We start from the raw sequence: 20307 nt of genomic DNA, 5'->3' as shown, positions 1-20307 counted from the left end.
AGAAAACCATAACATCTGTTGTGATTGGCAATGTGGTGGCTCAAGATTTCGGAAGAAATAGGAAGTGAAAAATAATAACACCTATTAAAAATAGCAAGAGGTAAACTCTAGCATGCTTGGTAATTATATTTTCTGCCTTAAAATTTACTCTCTTGTGAGAAAGAGCAATTAGGTTTGGGAGCTGGACGTAACTGGTTAGAAAATAAATTCATCCTTGTCCACTTTTCTCCTCAGAGTCCCGCTATATGCCCGCATTTTAAGTGGCTTAGAGACAAAATCAAATGCTGGTTTGCACGCTCCTGTACTGTATTGTCTAACACATACAGAGATCATCTACCTGGTCTCGACTTAAGGACCATCAAATCAAAGATGACATGAAGAGTAACATTAAAAGGTTTCACGTCCCAGGAAAAGTTAAAAACACATGTAAACCAACAGGGAGGCCTCAGCCAATCATTTTTGTGTACATAAAATGTCACCGAAATCCTCTCTCAGGAAAAAGAAAAGCAAGGCAGTGACTTAATAATTCTATGAAATAGAGAGAGTCTCATAAGACTATCCTATATGCTCATCTGTCATCTTGAAATTTACTACTCAGCCTTGATGGGATGCATTCCTTATTTAGAGATGTAATGATGCATCTGATTTATCTCCGAAGATTAAGCAGCTACCATTCAGAAACAGTAGTTACTACTTCTCCATATCTGTGTGTTTGTGTGCAAGGTAGTATGTCTCTCTGTGTCTGTAGTTCTTGTATCTCTGTCTCTCTGTCTCTGAGTCTGTCTCTCTCTGTCTCTGTCTCTGTCTCTGTCTCTGTCTCTGTCTCTCTCTCTCTCTCTCTCTCTCTCTCTCTCTCCCTGCCTGCCCTGCCCTGCCCTGCCCTGTCCCCAATCCTCTCGCATGCAGGTCTGAGCAAACGTGCCTGTCCATTTGTCAACTAGAGCAAGATGTCTTCTTCTGTCACTTCTCTTGGCTGTAGTTGCTGCATAAGAAGCTTCAGGGATCAACCTCTGTCACTGTCCCTCAGTATTGGTACAACCAGTGTGTGTGGCTACGTCAAGCGTTTGTGTGGGTGCTGGGGATTTGAACACATGTACTCTTTCTTTGACAGAAGGTTGCCTTGCACAGAGAGCCACCAAGTACTGCTACGTTCTTCACATGTCCTGTTTCCTCCTGTGGTTCTGACGACTGAAGAAAATGGGGTATGTTTTAGTTCCCTGCTTTATAAATGTTCTTATATTTTAGACAAACCATTAGCATATAAAAGGAATGGGAGCTATAGACAAATCAGGGCTAGCTATTAAATCCAAACATTCATGGGAGCTATGTCACACTTTATTTAATCCTAACAAACATTATTAAAAGGTGAATATTCAGCCCTCATTCTTTCTTTTATATTAAATTGATCAAAGGTATCCTTTTATAACTGTGCAAATAAAACGCCAATAGCTCTTCTTTTTATTAATTATTTTATTTATTTATATTTCAAATGCTGTCCCCCTTTCTAGTCCTCCCTCCACGAGCCCCCCACTCCGTCCCCTCCCCTTAGCCTCTAAGCAGGTACTCACCCACCCACTTGTTCCTACCTCACCCCCCTTGCATCCTCCTTCTCTAGGTCATCAAGCCTCTATAGGACCAAGTGCATCCCTTCCCAAATAGCTCTTAATTCAATTGTTTTTTAATATGATAAAATTATAAATTGAATCTTTAATCTCCCAAATAAGACTTAACCAATATCATCACATTGCTTATCAGTTTGACTCTGATGAATGTTTAGTTTGACATAATGTGTGTTTGCCTTTTCATTTCTCATAAATGCCACTGCTATGTAGTAAATTTTAAGTAAAATTCAAAATGTTTTTCTCAAGTAGAGGATTTTCGAGAGACTTAGAACGATTAGCCATTGTTGGGATCACAACTCTGCCCAGATGTCTCCCAGACACTGGTGAAAATGGTTAGGTTACTTGTGGGGTTTGGTTTTGAAATATTTGACCAAAATCCATGTTTCTAGAACAATGTCAAGAAGTCTGGCTTTGGCAAGGTCACTGGATCGCAGTGATAATCCCTAATAATGATTCTGTGCTCTCAAGGATCTGTGTTTAAATGGATTGGGGCATGATGGAGCTGTAGAAAACGGGATGTGATTGACATAGGAAGGTCAGAAGAAGCAAACCGTGCAGTCAACTAGGATCCTGTAGGCTAGAGTTAAGAAGGAAAAGATGTTCACAAGACACTTTTTAAAGGTTTTACTGTGTTGTATTTTAAAAAGCTATGTTTGTTCCTTTTCCAATTCTTAAACATTTTAATGAAGCATTTGTCATGCCTTAATTTACTACCCTGGATTTCAACTGCAAACCAAATGAATGCTCAAGGGGAATATTTTCCTTCTGACTATAAGGAGGACTGCATTAGTGTCTCACAGATCAATGTGTCATAAGATCTAACATTCTGATCTCATTTTATTGGTTCAATTATTTTCTTCTCTGTTTATATTAACTTGAGAGCATCTTGGAGATATTTATTGCTGAAATCATTATGCTCAGATTTTATTTGACAAGAATATCCCTGGCCTTTTTCTTTCTGTACAGAGATTAGACAAGGTACGGCCTTTTCTATTTGTAATTTTTTTTTAAATCACCATTCTGTGTACTTTGTGTCATTAACTTTCTGAAAATATTTATTCTGTCTGCTGTCTGCTTGTTTTTCACTTCCTGTAAGAAGTTTTAAATCTGTGTGTTTTTGACTAAAAATTATCGTGTCTTTAAATTGTGTGTGTGTTTGTGTGTTTGTGTGTTTGTGTGTGTGTGTGTGTGTGTGTGTGTGTGCGCACGCACATGTGCTTGTATTGAGGAGGGGCACATCTCAAATACGCTGCTTGCTAGAGATAGCAATTCTAAAGTCAAAATTTTGAGTTAGGTTTCAAAAAACATGATCATGGATGAATGGGAACCAACTTCTAATTCCTACAAATCCGCAGGGCGCCATTTTGCTAAACTGAGGTGAGTTATATTAATCAAAGCTGACATTTCTTCTTTTTCTTTTGTCAGTGGTCTCAGAAGCCTGGAGGCTACGATGTCACTGATGTAGGGAATCAACTGCAATCGATTCCAGGCAAATAAATGACTTCTTGAGTTGTATTTGTTGAAACAACACACTATATTTTTGTGGCTGCACATCACGAGAAGGTATATTTCTGATAGAAATTTTAAGACACACTGTATTGTTAATTATGCGTATGAATGAGTGTGCCTGCATGGTTATGTGTATGTGAGGATTTAATGTGGGGAGCCAGGAAAGGATGGTCAGATATCCTGGGACTGAAACTGCACAAGCCTGTGAGCTATCTAAGTGCTGGACGCCAAACTTAAGACCTCAGCAAGAACAGTGCACACTCTTAAACAGGATGCTATCTTCTTGAGTCCAGTCTTTGTCTTGTTTTAATGATCAAGATGGCCTCCTTGGGAAGGAAGCAAAATAGAACAAAGAATCAAGTCAGCTGTAGACCCATCAGAAAAAGTTAGAAAGGTCAAACTCCAGTCCATCGGTAATTATGAAGTTTTTGTGGTAGGATGATGGCGCCTCCTTTCTGTGTGTCTATGTTCTAGCCAGATTATGTGGCTGATAGCAGGCCACAGACACAGCATTCATGAGAAGCTGATTCTATCCATCCATGGATAGATGTTCCATCATATGTTCATCGTAGCCACTGTGAATGTGTGGCTAGGCAATGTACGTTATGATCCCTGAGTAGTGGGAAACTATTGATCTGAAATGTCATCAAATATTCATCACTTAACATTCTAAGTTTCATGGAAAATGATAATTATAGCCCATTATGAAATGAAATATTCTAATACTCTAATGAAATATTCTAAACATGACAGAGAACATTATCCTCATTGACAGTGTTTAGAAAACCAGAAAATAGCCAGTATTAACCACTGTGTTAGAACGAGGCCACTGTGGACTCCGCTCGGAGGTCACAAATTCCCTTGGGTCTCTATCCTTACTGTTACTTAAGAATGATTCCCGATAGCTTTAGATGGGAAGTATTCCCCAAAGTTCATGATTAGAATACTTGGTGCTCATCCTGTGGTACTGTTTTGGAAGAGTGTGGGACATTTAGAAGATGAAGTCTAACTATAAGAGGTGGTCAATGAGGGGATAGGACCTGAGGCTTATTACTGGTCCACCTTCTTATATGATTTCTGCTTTCTGCTCCACTGATATAGGAGACACTCTGAATCCCAGACCTTCCCTCCACAACAAACTGTAGTCACTCAAACCATAAACCAAATGAACCTCTTGTCTCTTAGTTGCTTCCTGTCAGATATTTTGTCCTAAAGGTATGAAAAATAATGTGTATAATGTGTATAATCACTGCTGATGACATGCATTACCAAAGATATTGGTTTGTTTCCCATATTATATTGTTATTTACAGCAAGGTATGGCAGAATTGACCTTGGTTCTTGTTCCACATCTAAGATCCTGGAAAGGTCAGTTGCCTGGCCAGGGTCTCAACTTAGAATTCTCATACAAAGCCCATAAGAGTTGCTGGTGATGCCAGGCAGTCTACAATGCCCATCTATCACTATGCTGTTGCCTGTATCTCTGAGGAGTTTGCATCATGATCCCAAGTGTAGTCGTTCAGGCAATCTGTTTACCACAGTTCATAAACACTAAGCTTTATTTACAAATCATGAAGCATCACTATTTCATTTCTCTAATGCCCTAAGAAGAAAGCAGGATGACTGCCAAGATGAACACAGATGCTATTTTTCCTGTTTAATTTTTAAACTTGCCAGAATGCTAACTTATCTACAAACAGTGGTCATGCAAGTAGAAATCATTTTAATTTAATGCTATGTATTCGACTTTCAGCTCTCAGAGGCCAACCATTTCTTCATATCTTCTGTGGTAGCTCATTTCCAGTATCTAGATGTTATTTGTTAAATCTATTGATACCTTAAGCAAACCATTCATTTGAACGTAGCATAATCGTCTGTGTTAGGTGTACATAAAAATAAGTTTTAGCATTTGCTATAGTGTTAATCTAATTCTCACATTCAGCTCTTATCAAAAAGTATTTGAGTTCACAAGTGCTGGGTAGGCATTGAGGCAGATGTCTATAATCCCAGGAGGTAGAAACAGGAGGAGCAGAAGTTCAAGGTCATTCTTCACTGCTTATTGAATTCCAAGCCAGCCAAGAATTCATAAGACTTTGTCTCCAAAAAAAAAAAAAAAGAAGTCTCTTAACTGAGATGATGCTGAAATAGTAAATTACATTATCACAGCATCTGTGTGTCATTTTTGCTACTTGGTAAAATTTCCCTATGACAAAGCCTGTGGCTTATTCATCCCTGTCTCCTGGTTACCTAATATAATGCAGAAAGCAAGTATTGGGAATTCAGTTAAATTTCATCGAACTGATTAACTAAAATAAAAATCATGAAATATCAAAAGTAATTTTCTACACATGAAAGGAATCCCACAGGAAAGGAAATACAAAATGTGTTTGCATCGTTCGGGGGCTGACATGAAATGGAGAGCGCATTCTATTTTGATGATTTGAAAAACATTGTTTTAATGAACTCTGCAAAGAGAGGGAAGTCATGTGGCAAAACCATAAAGATTAGGGAAGGACAAAGGAGAGGAAATGTAGTATTTAATGAAGGAGGGGAGGAAATGACCAACTCTTTGGAACAGGAAGGTGCATGGATACTCCTGCAGTCTGGTAGCCATGGTAGTGAGTGAGAGATGTAGACAATCCATGTGAATGCTTGTAACAAAGACAAGGCAGTTCCTCCCCCCTTCACCCATTTTTACTATTCTCTCTTCTATCACCCCCCTCATTAGATATTTCTAGTTGACCACACCCTGCTAGAAGCCAGAGGATAAGGAAGCATGGATATTACATTCACAGTGGCCTCTAAAGAAATGTAGAATGAGGAAAGGTGAAATAGAATCTCCTTGGAAATTTGAAAAGAAATATCAGAGTAGTATAGGGAAAAATAGAATCATCCCTGAGATTGGCTTTCAAATTATTGGAATTCAAGTTATCTCCTAAGTTAAGTGATGTGACAGTGGCCTGGACTACAGTGTACAAAACCTTGGGACCCTGACAACATTATCCAAAGGGCCTGCCATTCTTGACTGGTCCTTGTGGGACCTGAAACACTTTAAGGGCAGAACCTCCTCTACCCACCATGCATCTGAAAACAATAAGCTCCCATTAGCTAGTGGGTGGATGACTAACTGAAGAAATGTAAGAAAAGTATGCTTTATGTGATAGGTCAAGGAACAGGTGACAACCCCCAAATCAGTTGTATGCCTTCAAAAGATTGGACTTTTCTGTGATTTGAGTAGAGTTTTCATCTGCTGTTTGTCCATTGAAAAGAAAGACTTAGTCCTGTTCATCTAGGATTTCAACTATAAAGAGTTATATTCAACTGTAAGGAAATAAATTTGCAGCCCCCATAGCATGCTATGAATGTTCTCTTTCGGTAATAATCTCTGAACAACATTATGGTGGTAGTGAAACCCACTTCCATGAACCTTTATTAACACTTGGAGGTCTAAGGTGGACAGCAAGGGGTTCACCCACCAGAAAGGATTACCTCGCAGCATGCACTAGAAAGGGATCCACGTATATCAATACTTCCTTGTTTTGATTTTGGTTTCCATTTGTCACATCAATATGATCTTTATGTGTTTATGCATAATACGTGATTGACCTTTTGTTGGATTTAGTGTATGCTCTGCTGTACTAAAAGCTTGATTTAGTGGACCATTTTTCTATTTTCTTCCTTGCCCTTTGCGGAGTAGTTTGGTTAAATGACACATATATGATTAAAGAGAAATTGAGACTGTCTTTGGGATTGCTGTCCAATGCTGGACATCCACACATGGAAGAACATTGACATCTACAACTGGCTTCTGGTAAGACATCTCTAGACAGAACCCACCACCCTGGGCTTGCGAGACATTATTTCCTATTTCTTCAGTTTTTTTGAGAAGAGATCAAAATAAATGTCTACTTTCCCCATATTTATGAATTTATGGTTTTTCCCTGAAGCAAGCTCTGAGTCTTCAGCACGATAATAGTGTAGTAAGAACCTAAGTTTGTTTCCTTTTTTCAAATGGAAATATTTTATTTCTCTGACTGGGAAGCTGGTTTGGTTTTCCATCGCATAATTGGGCCACTATATGACAAGAATAAGCAGCTGAAATATCTGAACAAGATTTTGAATCTTATCTCCACAAAGAAATGATAAATGCTTCAGTTTCTGAATATATTAAATCACCAATCAGTACACAATATTTACACCCACTGAATCAACACATTGTTGCCCATAAATATGTATAATTGTTAATCCACAATAAGAAGTTTAAAAAGATGTCATAAAAGTTTTAGAGAGCTGAAAAATAAGCAACTATAATTCACTCTTCACAGATTTTCTATGGCTATATATGTATAGAAAAGTATTCTATATTTCTTTCATGTAGGAGAAATGTCAGATATATATATATATATGTATATATAATATATATTTATTTATCACTAACAAAGGAAACTTTCTATACAATCTTTGGCCCATTGTAACTCAGTAATCCATTAAAGCTTAAAGGGGTTTTGTGGCAGCTAATGACAAGCCTTGGGTTTAAACTGAGACATGAGTGACTTCAAGGTATTATCAACTCCTAAAAACATTGACTGTTATATTTTTCAGTCCAAACTATTAGTCAGCAATGGAGAAAGATGCCAGGATATCTTTGAGGCCTTCTTTTCAAAAGCTCTTGTTTGTGATTCTGTGATTATTCAATGATAGGGCAGGCCAAACCCACAGAAACACCTTAGAGCATTGGGAAGAAATTTTTCTGAAAAGTTTTCAAAGTTGTGAAATCCACTTGCCCAGGAGCCACTGTCACACTGTCAAATGTTAGTGTTACCTACCTCTAACAGTAACAAGTTTCACTTAAAAAGTAAAACCTCATGCAAGAAGTGACGTCAAAGATACCCTCCTCATGTTTTTCAAGACAGGTAACATTATCCCCCAACTTGAAAATAATCATTTTGAATTGCTGTAGAATTCCATACATGCATATAATGAACTGTTGTCAAATCCTTTCCCATTTCCCTAACTCTCTCACCACCACCACCACCCCCCAAGTTGAACTCACCAAATCCACTTAATACTGCTTGTATGTTAAGACCATCTACTTTAGCATGGGTAAACTCCCAGGGATTACTCCCTGAAGAAAACTGACTCTCTATCCCCAGAAACTATAAAGTTCCAGGAGCTCTTGACCTAATGACAGAACTTGATGAAATCCTTTCCCACCCTTGGTAAAATTCCAACTGGCATTGATATTGTACAGGTCTTGGGCTACTATGAGTCCACGTGTTTAACAGCACTTTCTTTTTTCTTTCTTTCTTTCTTTTTTTTTTTTTTTATTAACTTGAATATTTCTTATGTACATTTCAAGTGTTATTCCCTTTCCCGGTTTCCGGGCAAACATCCCCTCCCCGTCCCCCTTCCTTATGGGTGTTCCCTCCCAACCCTACCCCCATTGCCCCCCCCCAACAGTCTAGTTCACTGGGGGGTCAGTCTTTGCAGGACCCAGGGCTTCCCCTTCCCCTGGGGCTCTTACTAGGATATTCATTTCTACCTTTGAGGTCAGAGTTCAGGGGCAGTCCATGTATAGTCTTTTGGTATTGGCTTAGTCCCTGGAAGCTCTGGTTGCTTGGCATTGTTGTACATATGGGGTCTCGAGCCCTTCAAGCTCTTCAGTTCTTTCTCTGATTCCTTCAACGGGGGTCCTATTCTCAGTTCAGTGGTTTGCTGCTGGCATTCGCCTCTGTATTTGCTGTATTCTGGCTGTGTCTCTCAGGAGCGATCTACATCCGGCTCCTGTCGGCCTGCACTTCTTTGCTTCATCCATCTTGTCTAATTGGGTGGCTGTATATGTATGGGCCACATGTGAGGCAGGCTCTGAATGGGTGTTCCTTCAGTCTTTCTAACTTGAGAGGTTCCTTTTTTTTTTAAAGTCATTTTTGGATATATGAATTGTAGAGGTTTCTTGGAGTCTTGTACTTGAATCATGTACCTTCGGTACTCTAAACAAAGGATAAGACCTACCGGACATCGCTGAGTGAATTGTCAAGTCAGTGAGGCAAAGCTGCCTCATCAAGGCCTCTCTGCCTAGAGCTTACTATGACCCCTACACCCAAGATACTAGTGATTGGATGTGCCAGCATTTTGATGAGCGAATGCCCATTTAGCTTCGCTCCTTCCAAGCTCAGTTTTATTCTTTTATTCTTTTCTTTTTTTGTTCTCTTTTTCTTTTAAAGCAGGCTTCTAACTGCCTGGCATCATTCAAAAGCATCTGGGTCTCCAACTTGGTTTTCTCCCTAAGCCAAGAACAGGGTGCAACCCCATGTCCCAGTCCTATCCTGCTCTCCTGATGCTGCGTTTCGCTGTTCTCCTCCGTGGCGCAGTTCTCCTCAGCTGCAGCTGATCTCGCCATTCAGTGGCTGGCTGAGCCTGCCCTCTTTGTTCAATAATTCATTGTGCAGGTGCAGCCCAGGCAGATCATTAAGAAATCTCAGACTTTGAAAGAATTAGAAAATGAGTTATTGATTGTTTGTTTCTGGGTGCTGCATTTAATTTGGATATTGGGGAGTTTTCGTGAGTTGCGAAGTGTCTATTCTACGGAGACTTTTATTATTTAACCTTGCTTCATTTTCTTTTGGAAAAAAAATAATGGTTTCATTCCTGTCATCTGTTGAGTCTGGTGAGGATCTTGGATAGAACAAATTGGATGCAGCCAGTTGCCGAAGCACAGTGTGCGACTGCACAAACAGAAGAGACAGAGATCGGACATTTTTCAAGCAGAAACATTTTCTCTATAGCTGTGGCTTCAAGAACTGAGTGTTATCACAGAATGTTTTTTTTCTAATCACTTGTAAAGAACCATAAATGTATCATGTGTTAGTTTTCTATGTGAAAAGGGTAGAAAGTCTTTTTTTTTTCTGTCTTGTTGAAGTACATTTTAATTAAACAATTAGGTATCTGCAATGGTTAGTTTCAACTGGCACCTTGTGACAACTTTGATTCACCTGAGGAGAGTGTCTTCAAGGATAGATTTTTTTTTTCTTTTTTTACATTTGGTTGTCCTGTTGGTATGTATGTGGGGGTTATCTTCATTAATTTCATTGGTGGCAGGAAGGCCCAGCCCATTGTGAGTGGCATCATTCCCTAGGTTAAGCCGAAGCTATCAATCAAGTGAGGCTACATTCATGAATTGACTTCTGTCTGCTTTTGACTATAATAGGATTGCCTGTTTGAAATTGCCCCCTTTCCTTTCAATAATGGACCATGATCATCAGTTTAGAAGAATAATCTCTAAGTTTAAGCAGAAGGTGTTTGTTAGCATATTAAAAAGATACCCAAAGTAGGAGTCTTGCAAAGTGTAGGACACATTAGTCTTCAGACAGACTGAGTGGAGGAGGAAAGAAAGGCAAATGCATAGCATGTGAGATGCAGATGATACATGGAATCCCAAACCTTGCAGTGGAGGGCAGTGATGAAGCAGGGGCATGCTAGCTCCTGGCTGTGTTTGGCTATAGATGAAACTTTATTGAACAAAACAGACAAAAACAAAAATGCAAATTGACTGAGATTACCAAATAGTTATGGTATAATCCAGCATCTTTTACAGGACTATTGTAGTTACAGATACTTCACAGATGATGTTCAGACATCAGCAAGGCAGAGTCAAAGCTTTCTCTACAAGAATCGGGCTGTGTAGTGGCTATTCAAGGTTTTGTTTGTTTGTTTTTGTTTTTCTATAGAGTCAAAGCCAGTTATGGCTGACTGATCTTTATCTTTTGTTCTTTCTCTGTTTGTGGTTATTACTATTGTCCCTTAAATCAGTTTTTTATCTCTGGAAGTAAATGACTTTTTGTCTTTTTTAATATTTACATTTTATTTGATATTTTGATTGAGGACATACTTTGAAATATTAAAAGCCGACCGAATAGCTAGGTCTACCATGCTGCCTGGTAGAGCCTGTTTCCCCTCGGAATAACAAGTTATAGGGAAGACGAGAGATCTGGTGTGTTTTTAAAATTTATTTTAAATGGTTTATCATCTGATATACAGCACAAGTCTCTAACAATCTGTTTGAGTCCCACAGTTTTGCCCTGTTTATGTGGTTTGTAAAGGTTTCTGCTGAATTTTCTACACTGTGTACATGACAAGTCGTCCATTCATTTTGGGTCCCTCCAAGCACTTCACGCTTAGTTTTAACCCAAGGCCATACAAGGAGCCTGCAGATTTGAAACAATGACCTTCAGAGAGTCTCATCATTTCCTTCTCACTGTGATTGTTCATATTGTGAGTTCTGTATACTTCCTTGTTCTGGTTTCTATTTTGGGTTTGCCTGAGAAGTGACCCCTCTGGGTGTGGGCTTTCAATGAAGAACCCTGTTTTATTCAGAATGATGGATGATGTCCATGCCAGTGGCAGCCTCAAGTCTTCTCTGCCTAACCAATAATTAAAAGAATGCTTTATATGTAAGAGAATTTCTACAAATCTGTTTGTCTCTGTTCCCCCAAATCTGTAATTATCAACAGAGAACTATGACCTTTGATTAGAAGCCATATTCTTGAAGCACCAACATTCTAGTCTCAGAGCAGTAAATGAAATCTCCTTGGGTTTATCCATCACTGGAGACCTCAAAACAGCAATAAGAGGTATGTCCCAGCAAATCTATTCTTGCCATTAAGAAAAGACTAGGATGACTCCAGTCTATAGAGATGATGAACTCTCCTCAAAGGCCACTAAAGACAACATTCACCTCAAATTAGTCCTCCTGTTCAGATTTTACCTGAATTTCATGGGCCAGGCTACCAACAACTTGTTTCTAGCATCCCTAAATTGCCATTTTATCCCCCCCCCTTAAACGTAGTATGTCTAAGGTTTTATCCTTGATAATTGGACACAATACCTCTCAAACAAGAAATTAAGAAAAAAAACTGCAGAGTGATTGGCTGGCTTCTTAACTTCCCCTTTACCTCGTGCCTGTAAAATACAAGAGAGACTGGGTCTGCCTCTGGTCTCCTTTCTCCGTTCCGTGAGCACAAGGGAAAGTGGATAAGGAATGAAGAATGAGGGGAGGCCGCCAGGGCACCTAGTAGGACTGCTTCTACGAGCAGTTGGACACTCACATAGATGGACATGCATGACACAGATAGCTATCTGTGACTAGAGTCTCAACACTATGGCCTCTGGAGAAAATTTAAATGCCAGCTTCTTACATCATTGTTTTCTATCAGAAAGACACACAACATGGGCTTCTACAGTGACTGAGAAAGAGACCGAGTTGAGAAGATGCCCTTCTCCAGGATACTGTAGCAGCCAGGATGGTGACAATTGACTATATCTTTAAGATAAAGAGGCATCGGGCTGGGGATTTAGCTCAGTGGTAGAGCGCTTACCTGGGAAGCGCAAGGCCCTGGGTTCGGTCCCCAGCTCCGAAAAAAAAAGAACCAAAAAAAAAAAAAAAAGATAAAGAGGCATCATGTTTGTGCACTTAGGCGTACTGAGACTGGATGTCCCAGGTTAGGGTGGTGCCCAAGGAACCCTCTTCCTTCTCTGATGAGAAGAAGAGGGGGTAATGAGGGAGGAACTTGTAAGGGTAGAACTGGGAGGAGAGGAGGGACACGGGGTTTTGACCAGGATGTAACATGAATGAATGAATGAATGAATGAATAGATAAATAATAAATGGGGCATCAGGTTTAATAGAGTCAAGTTGAATGAGGGAAGTATTTACAAATCATCAAAAGTCACAGACAGTGATGAACATTGAGTTTTCTTATAAAACACAAGAAGAGGGAAGTCTTTGACATTGGCTATACTACAGAATATACAAAGCCTGGGCACTGTAGAGAGCAATGCCCCAGTGTCCTCAAAATCTGCTGAATCTCTAGCTTCTGGTAAGGTCAGTGTTTGGGATCAAATATTTTTCAGACTGAGAGTATCTTAGAGAGATGAATATTATAATTAGAGATGTTAATCTATCTGAGGAAAGGTTATAAAAATACTGATGTATACCAATATGTAAGGTATTCAATCAGTTGCACATAATTTCAACCTACAAGCCATTCATTTCAGCATGTGAAGACATCACCAAGCTCAGGGAAGTTAACACACCCGCCACTCTAAACTTCCCTTCAGGCCACAATGCAATTCTTTTGCTAGGCATGTCTAGTAGATTTTAAGTGACAGGTCATTTTTATGCACAAACTTGCTGAGCTGGAAAGAGTGGCATCGCTGCATCGTTCTTTCCTGACTTCATGACGTAGGTCACGCAGTCTTCAGTGGGTAGTGTCTTCATCTCCTTGTAGGCTGACTCTAGGCTAATGGCTCAGTTCTAAGATCATGAAAATGTGCAATGCAGTCAAAATGCTACTTTTGTCTGGAGAATAATGTGATGTGCTCAGAGAGACAAGCTCAGGGTTTGCGCCAGTGAGGATGGTTAGCTGTGTTGACCAGGACTGGTACTCACCCACCGAGTAAGCTTGGGGAGTGTTCAAGGGATTAACAACCACAAAAGAAAGAGAAGTTAACTGGAAGATTGCCATTTTGGGGTTTCTATCAGTGTGTGTGTGTGTGTGTGTGTGTGTGTGTGTGTGTGTGTGTGTACACATATGCACGTGGAGGCAAAATGCTGAAGAAGTTGGGAGTCTTCCTCCTTCTTCCAACTTACTCATTAGGACAGTGTCTGTCAATCAAACCCAGATCATATATATATATATGCATATATGTATATATATGCATATATGTATATATGTGTATATATACATATATGCACGCACACACACATACATATATATATATATATATATATATATATATATATATATATATATATATATATATGTTCTTGGCAGTCAGCTTGCTTCTAAGTTATCCAGGGCCATTCTGAACATGGGATTACAGAAGAGCAACTTGGCCCATTGGAAGTTTAAGAGACTGCCTCTCTTGTTTACAACAAGCACCAGTGGAACCTTCTCCACAACTCTAGAACAGTCTTAAATGGTATGCACATCAGAGTAAGGTTTAAAAGCCATTTTGAATAAAAATAGACACAGGTATCAAGCTTTGTGGTGGTCTTTTTAATCTGTAGAATAATTTTCCCAACCTTCAATAAAATTTGTCTTAAGAATTTGATTTATAATAATAGTGGTTACAAATTATTGAAAGGTGTGTGTGTGTGTGTGTGTGTGAGAGAGAGAGAGAGAGAGAGAGAGAGAGAGAGAGAGAGAGAGAGAGAGAGAGAGAGAGAGAGAGAGAGAGAGAGAATGCTCTTCCCAGAGTTGTGTGTTGTGTGAACAAAAGAGAGATCAATACATGGTAGGATAAATCCACCTAATATCACTGATACAAAAGTGATCTGTGCGAGCAGGACATAAGGCATTTGGAAAGAGGCAACAGAGTCACTTGGTGAGTCCTGGGAAATCTGACTCCGGAGACCAGCATCAGGGTGCAGGTTAGTTCAGTGCTCAGCCCGTAAGCTTGTACATAGTGTTTGAGCCAGCCGAGCCCCTAAATCCTTGGCCAATAGTATCTTGCCACACTCTCACCACCATGCTCCAATGCAAGTCGTGCCTAATGAAGTACCTCAGAAGGAGTGAGGCGGGGAGGGGGAGCTGTGACAACTTCTGTGAAGATGGAGAAATTGGCCACCACTCTGACGTTGGTTCCTTTTTGCTGTCTCACCAGTGTACTGGGAACCATCTTAGATCTATTGCTATGCATGGCAGATCAAGACTCTTCAAAGAGCTGCAGAAGCCTATGGTACCTCACTCCCCATCCCACTGTTTTCTTCACATGGTTGACCTCCACGTCCCCCACAGAAGCCAGGAAGAGATCGTGTGGAGTTTACAGAAGGTGTGTCAACAGTCTCAGGACACTACTAGAACCTGTCTATCCACACTACCCATAGGGGGTAGAAGTACCAAGAGAGGGTTTTAGCGGGTCTTCTAGCTGTTTAGTCTTTTCTTTATTTCCTGGGGAGGCATCTAGAGCTGAAGCTACCTTCTGCTCCCAAGGACGATGCTCACACTAGCTGTTTGCAGGATTAGAATGATGAGCAGGGTTTGATGGCCCTTCCTCAGAAGAAAGTAAGTAGAGGCCACAGCTGGAGCCCTAGTTTTTCTTAGTAGAATGTTTCTGTGCCTGTATGGATGCATGTGTGTGCACATGTGTCTGCCCGTGTGTATGAGTATGCACATGTGCATTCATAGTCATGTACATGTGTGCACATGAGCACACACATGTGTCCATGTATGTGTGACTGTGTGTGTGTGTTGGGGTTAGAGGTCTTATTCTGGTGCTGTTTCTCAAGAGCCATTCATTCACCTTATCTTGGAGACAGGGTTTTATTCTGACCTGGAAACTGAGAAGTAGAATATGCTGGCTGGGCAGCAAACCTCCACAATTCTTCCTAGTGCTGGGATTACAAGCACACGTTACCAGGTCTGGATTCTTATGTGGATTTTGTAGGGAGTTCAGGCTATCATGCTTGAGCAGCAGGCTCTTTACAATCAGTCATCTTTATAGCTCTGAAAAAATATAAAATGTGTGTGTAATATTTGTATATATATGTAATATTTATATAAATATAAATATATAATGTATAATAAATAATGTACAGTGCATAGTATATAGTACAATGTATAATATATAATATATAATATTTATATATAATTATACATAAAAGAGATATAAACATTTATATATGATAAATATAGTATTTTATATAATATTGTGTTCCTACTTATATACTCATAAAACTACTAGAGAAAAATAAGGACAAAAGATACGGAGGGAGGGAGGGAAAGAGGGAGGGAGGGAGGGAGGGAGGGAGGGAGGTGTCGTTATAGGTCAAGAGAAATTGTAAGCTCCTGGACACAGGCAGCTGTAGTCAGACTGGAAAGGAAGAAATGACTACCGAGACACGAAAGAAAAGAAATTGACAAGTCTTGTACAAACCGAAGAAGAATTACATTTAAATATAACCTTTTGCAGTAAGCTCTGAAGGAAATGTGCGATATTTTTCAAACCAAAAGCCCCATATTATTTTCTCCTTGGGGAAAAAAGGCATTTTCCCTGCAAAGTAAAAACCCAGCTGCCTTTAAAGGTGCATTAGTCTAATCTGTCATTTTGAAGCACACCTTAAGTGTGTGCCAGCTGACTTTGCCTTCGAGGAATATTGACAGCTTCCAAGCACACAGTTTGTGTTCCGGACTACTTAATATTCCTCAGATGTTTTCCCACTCTTAAAGAATTAAGATTAAGAAGTGCACTTGTCAGAGTTGATTTTTATAGTTTGGACATATTAAAATGTTGTATTAAATTTAGATTTGATGTCCTTCCCAATGAGGAAAAAAAAATCTCGTTATTCCAATTACCCTCTCTGGATAACAGGGAGCCCCTAAAGTGCCAAATATCTAATCTAGTTTGCAGTGTGGAGTGATAGCTGGCCTCTGAGGCAGGTAGACTCACAATCAAAACCAAAACGATCAAAACAAACAAAGAAACAAAATTCACCTTTCAGGGTGCTCTTTTTGTTACAGATATGGTTTGTTCTAGTAAACCAGCACAATATTATTGTTTTGCCAATACAAGTGCTGGGGAACGAGTCTGATTTCTCACAAGTATTTTCATGTAGCTGAATAATAACCAATAACCAAGATGCAGATTTGGACTTTAATTCATCCCATTTTAGCAATAAACAGAGGTCAGATTGATCGTACTCCCATGGATGAGAGAAACGTGTGTGTTGCTTAGCAGCAAGTACAACCAGAGAAAGAAATTCACTCTTTCCACCCAAAATATCCCTGTGACAGTCATCTGCTAGTCAGAACAAGTAGAGAAATCAGGGTGTCATGTTATGAGAGGAAAGTAAGGGTGAAAGGTGACGCTTCATCCGTTCTCTCCTGTTGGAAGCAATCATAACGTTACTGTGTTTGCAAGGGGTGTACATTTTTCTATCACCAGTCCATGAAGGAAAGACAGATACTTTTCTTAAGGATCATATTCAAGTAAAACATGAAAGAAAACCAAACCGAACAAAAAAATAACCAAAAATTAGAAATCAGGAAATGAGCATATTTTTTTACCCAATTGTTCAAGCATCGGTGCTTTTTCAATGGTACCTTCTACATTTGTTCTAAATCTGTAACTGCTCTCATCTTTTTTGTTTTTTCAGAGCTGAGGACCGAACCCAGGGCCTTGCACTTGCTAGGCAAGCGCTCTACCACTGAGCTAAATCCCCAACCCCCTGCTCTCATCTTTTTGTACTACATTTCTTTATTTCTAAAGGACCTTAGAATTCCATTCATGAAACATTGTTTTGGGTTTTTTTGTTTGTTTGTTTGTTCAGTTGGTTGGTTGGTTGGTTTTGCTTCAGAAGTGCAGAGTGGGTAACGTTGCTAGATGGATACAACCCAAGAATTGCAAGGGTCAGCAGGGTAGTTCTATCTTGGACAAGGACACACAAGGTATAACTCTTCTTTTCCAGGATGTTTGTAGATTGTGGATGAAGAGGTGTTAGGAAAGTGATGGACACTCCCTTCTTACCTCTCTACCCAGGTATAATCTGTCTCTGCAATGGCATAGATTATACCCTGTAAGAGGTCGGCAGATAAAGTGTAATTTTGGATGCCAATTAGAAGGCAAAATAATTGGGGAATGTCTAAACTACTGTGGTCATTCGACAATTAACAAATCAATCTTCAGGTAATTTTTAGATGGCGTGTTATCTAGGCTTCATGGATGTAGCCTTGTTGACATTTCTAGGTGATCCAATCTCACAGCAGACTTCTCTGCCTTATGACCTTTCTCAGTTCTGTCCTGGGATGTTCCCTAAAGTTTTAGGTGCACAGATATATATATATATATATATATATATATATATATATATATGTGTGTGTGTGTGTGTGTGTGTGTGTATGTATGTATGTATTGAGAGAGAGAGAGAGAGAGAGAGAGAGAGAGAGAGATGTGAGAGCTGGAGGAGCAGTCTTCCTCAGGGAAGAGTCCAATGTTTCATTACCTTATACCAAGAGGTATAAGCTCAGCTCAGAGATCGTATACATACAAGTAGCATCCATGAACTGAGCAGGCCATATTTATATATTTAGGATTAAAGAAAAAGAGACCAAGACTTCAAGAGAGTAGGAGAGTATGGGGAGGCCTTTGAGGGAGGAAAGCAAACGGTGGAATAATGTAATTCTATTTTAATTTCAATCACTAAAATATTAAATTTAAAACCTGGAACATGAGGATATTAAAGATGATCATTACAAGACATAAACACAGGCCTGTTTTTCTGGTCTGTGACGTACAAGTGCTTCCTGGGAGTTTTTGGCTGTATGCCTCAAATAGTTTCCACTTCCTTTCAAATTATATTATAATATATAATATTATAGATAGTTATAAATATATTAAACTCAAAACATATGGTGCTTGCTTGTCAATGTTTACCACAAATGAAGGTGCCCACAGAAGACACTCTTGGGCTTCCTTGAGCAAGACTTATAGGCAGTTCTAAGCTGCCTGATATGGATGAATTCTGGGAAATGAACCCAGGTTCCCTGCAAGAGCTGTAAGAGCTCTTAACTACTGAAACATCGTCACTCTAGCACCAAAATAGTATCTTAAGTGGTTTGTATAAATAAAAAAATTATATATGATTCTAGAACTTTCCAAGCACTCCTTCGGTATGTTTGAAAACCCCAAATAACAAGTGAGCATGTGGCTGGATATATGACAAGGATTTGTGTAATTGAATTAAGTTTGTGATTACTGGGCAGAACATGACAGGCAGCTTTAATTAAGGGCAGGGAGTTTCAGTCACTACAGGGGAACAGAACACTGTCTTTTCTGATTTTAATGTCTAGGTCACTAGACCATCATTTTTAACATTCAGAGGAGTAATTTTCTGAGCACGACCTCTGGCATAACACCATAATTCTGAAGCATGCCCTCCCACTGGCAGAGACATTATTGTGTCCTACAGAACCTGACCTTTGGATGGCCCGTTCTGTTTGAGTTTTCAATGAATATGAATTGGAATTCCTAAGCCAAGAAGCGCAGCATTATCGGATGGCCGGCTGTATTCAGCATCGTGAATTTTGCAGAACTTGACCGTCTGTCTAACTGAAGTGTAATTAAAAATGCAGACCACTGTTCTGCACAAGTTCTGGCTATTAGAATGGCAAACACCTTGTGAACGCTACGTGGAATTTCTATGATTGGCAACTGGGATCGGTGAGTTTATTAACGACCTCTTGGCAGAAATAGCTCCCGTTACTTCCAGTTCTCCATTGCATGCTAAGGAGGGGCTTTAAAAATGGGAATGCATAGCATCGTGTTATGGAAGAAAGGGAGCTTTCTGCAGAAAGACGTAGGGAACCTTTCTGGTAATAGAGGCATTGTGTATTCCAAGGTTTATGAGAAAAGGAACATATGCTCTCAGGAAAATAAGGCCATGGCCATGTAGGGGCCAATGACGCTTCTTACAGTTTCTGATTGTCAGCTAAGTAACATGTTCTGGGTGTGTGTCGCTTGATGCTTGATCCTTTCCGCTATTGTCAGTTATACAATGAGGAAGGAAGTTGTATTTTTCTCGTACAGTTCCTGTGGAAGAGCAACGGGAGAGCAAAGGGAGATTACATACCTGTCTACCCACACTACAGCCCTAGGCAAACACATGTAAATCATGTAACAGATTCCTCCTGCCACAGTAGTGGGGAAACATAAACTACACAGCAGGTTCTCCTCCCCACAGTAATTGGAATGCATGCCCAAAGTGCATATGGATTCCCTACGCTAATCTGACAAATTGGCAAATGTCAACATCTGGATAGTTTAAACTGTCAACTGGACACAACCCAGAGTCGCCTAGGAAGAGAGATCTTAGATGAAGAATTTCTTCCATCGGATTAGCCTCTGGCCATGCCTATGAAAACCTGTCTTGATGGATGCTTAACAGAGAGCACCTAGACTACTGTAGGTGGCACCAACCCTTGGCAGGTGAGTTCAGAAGGTTGAAGGTACTTGTAGAAAGCAAATCAGGAACATAAATAGGAACGCACGTATGCGTATGTGTATGCGTATGCGTATGCGTATGCATATGCGCATGCGCGCGCACACACACACGCACGCACGCACGCACGCAAAAAGACAAAAGACAGAGACACAAAGGCACATACAGAGACAGACAGAGGC

Source organism: Rattus rattus, chromosome 18, assembly GCF_011064425.1.
Source record: "Rattus rattus isolate New Zealand chromosome 18, Rrattus_CSIRO_v1, whole genome shotgun sequence".
In the NCBI taxonomy this organism is placed as follows: Eukaryota; Metazoa; Chordata; class Mammalia; order Rodentia; family Muridae; genus Rattus; species Rattus rattus.
Note: the sequence above shows the minus strand (reverse complement) of the source record.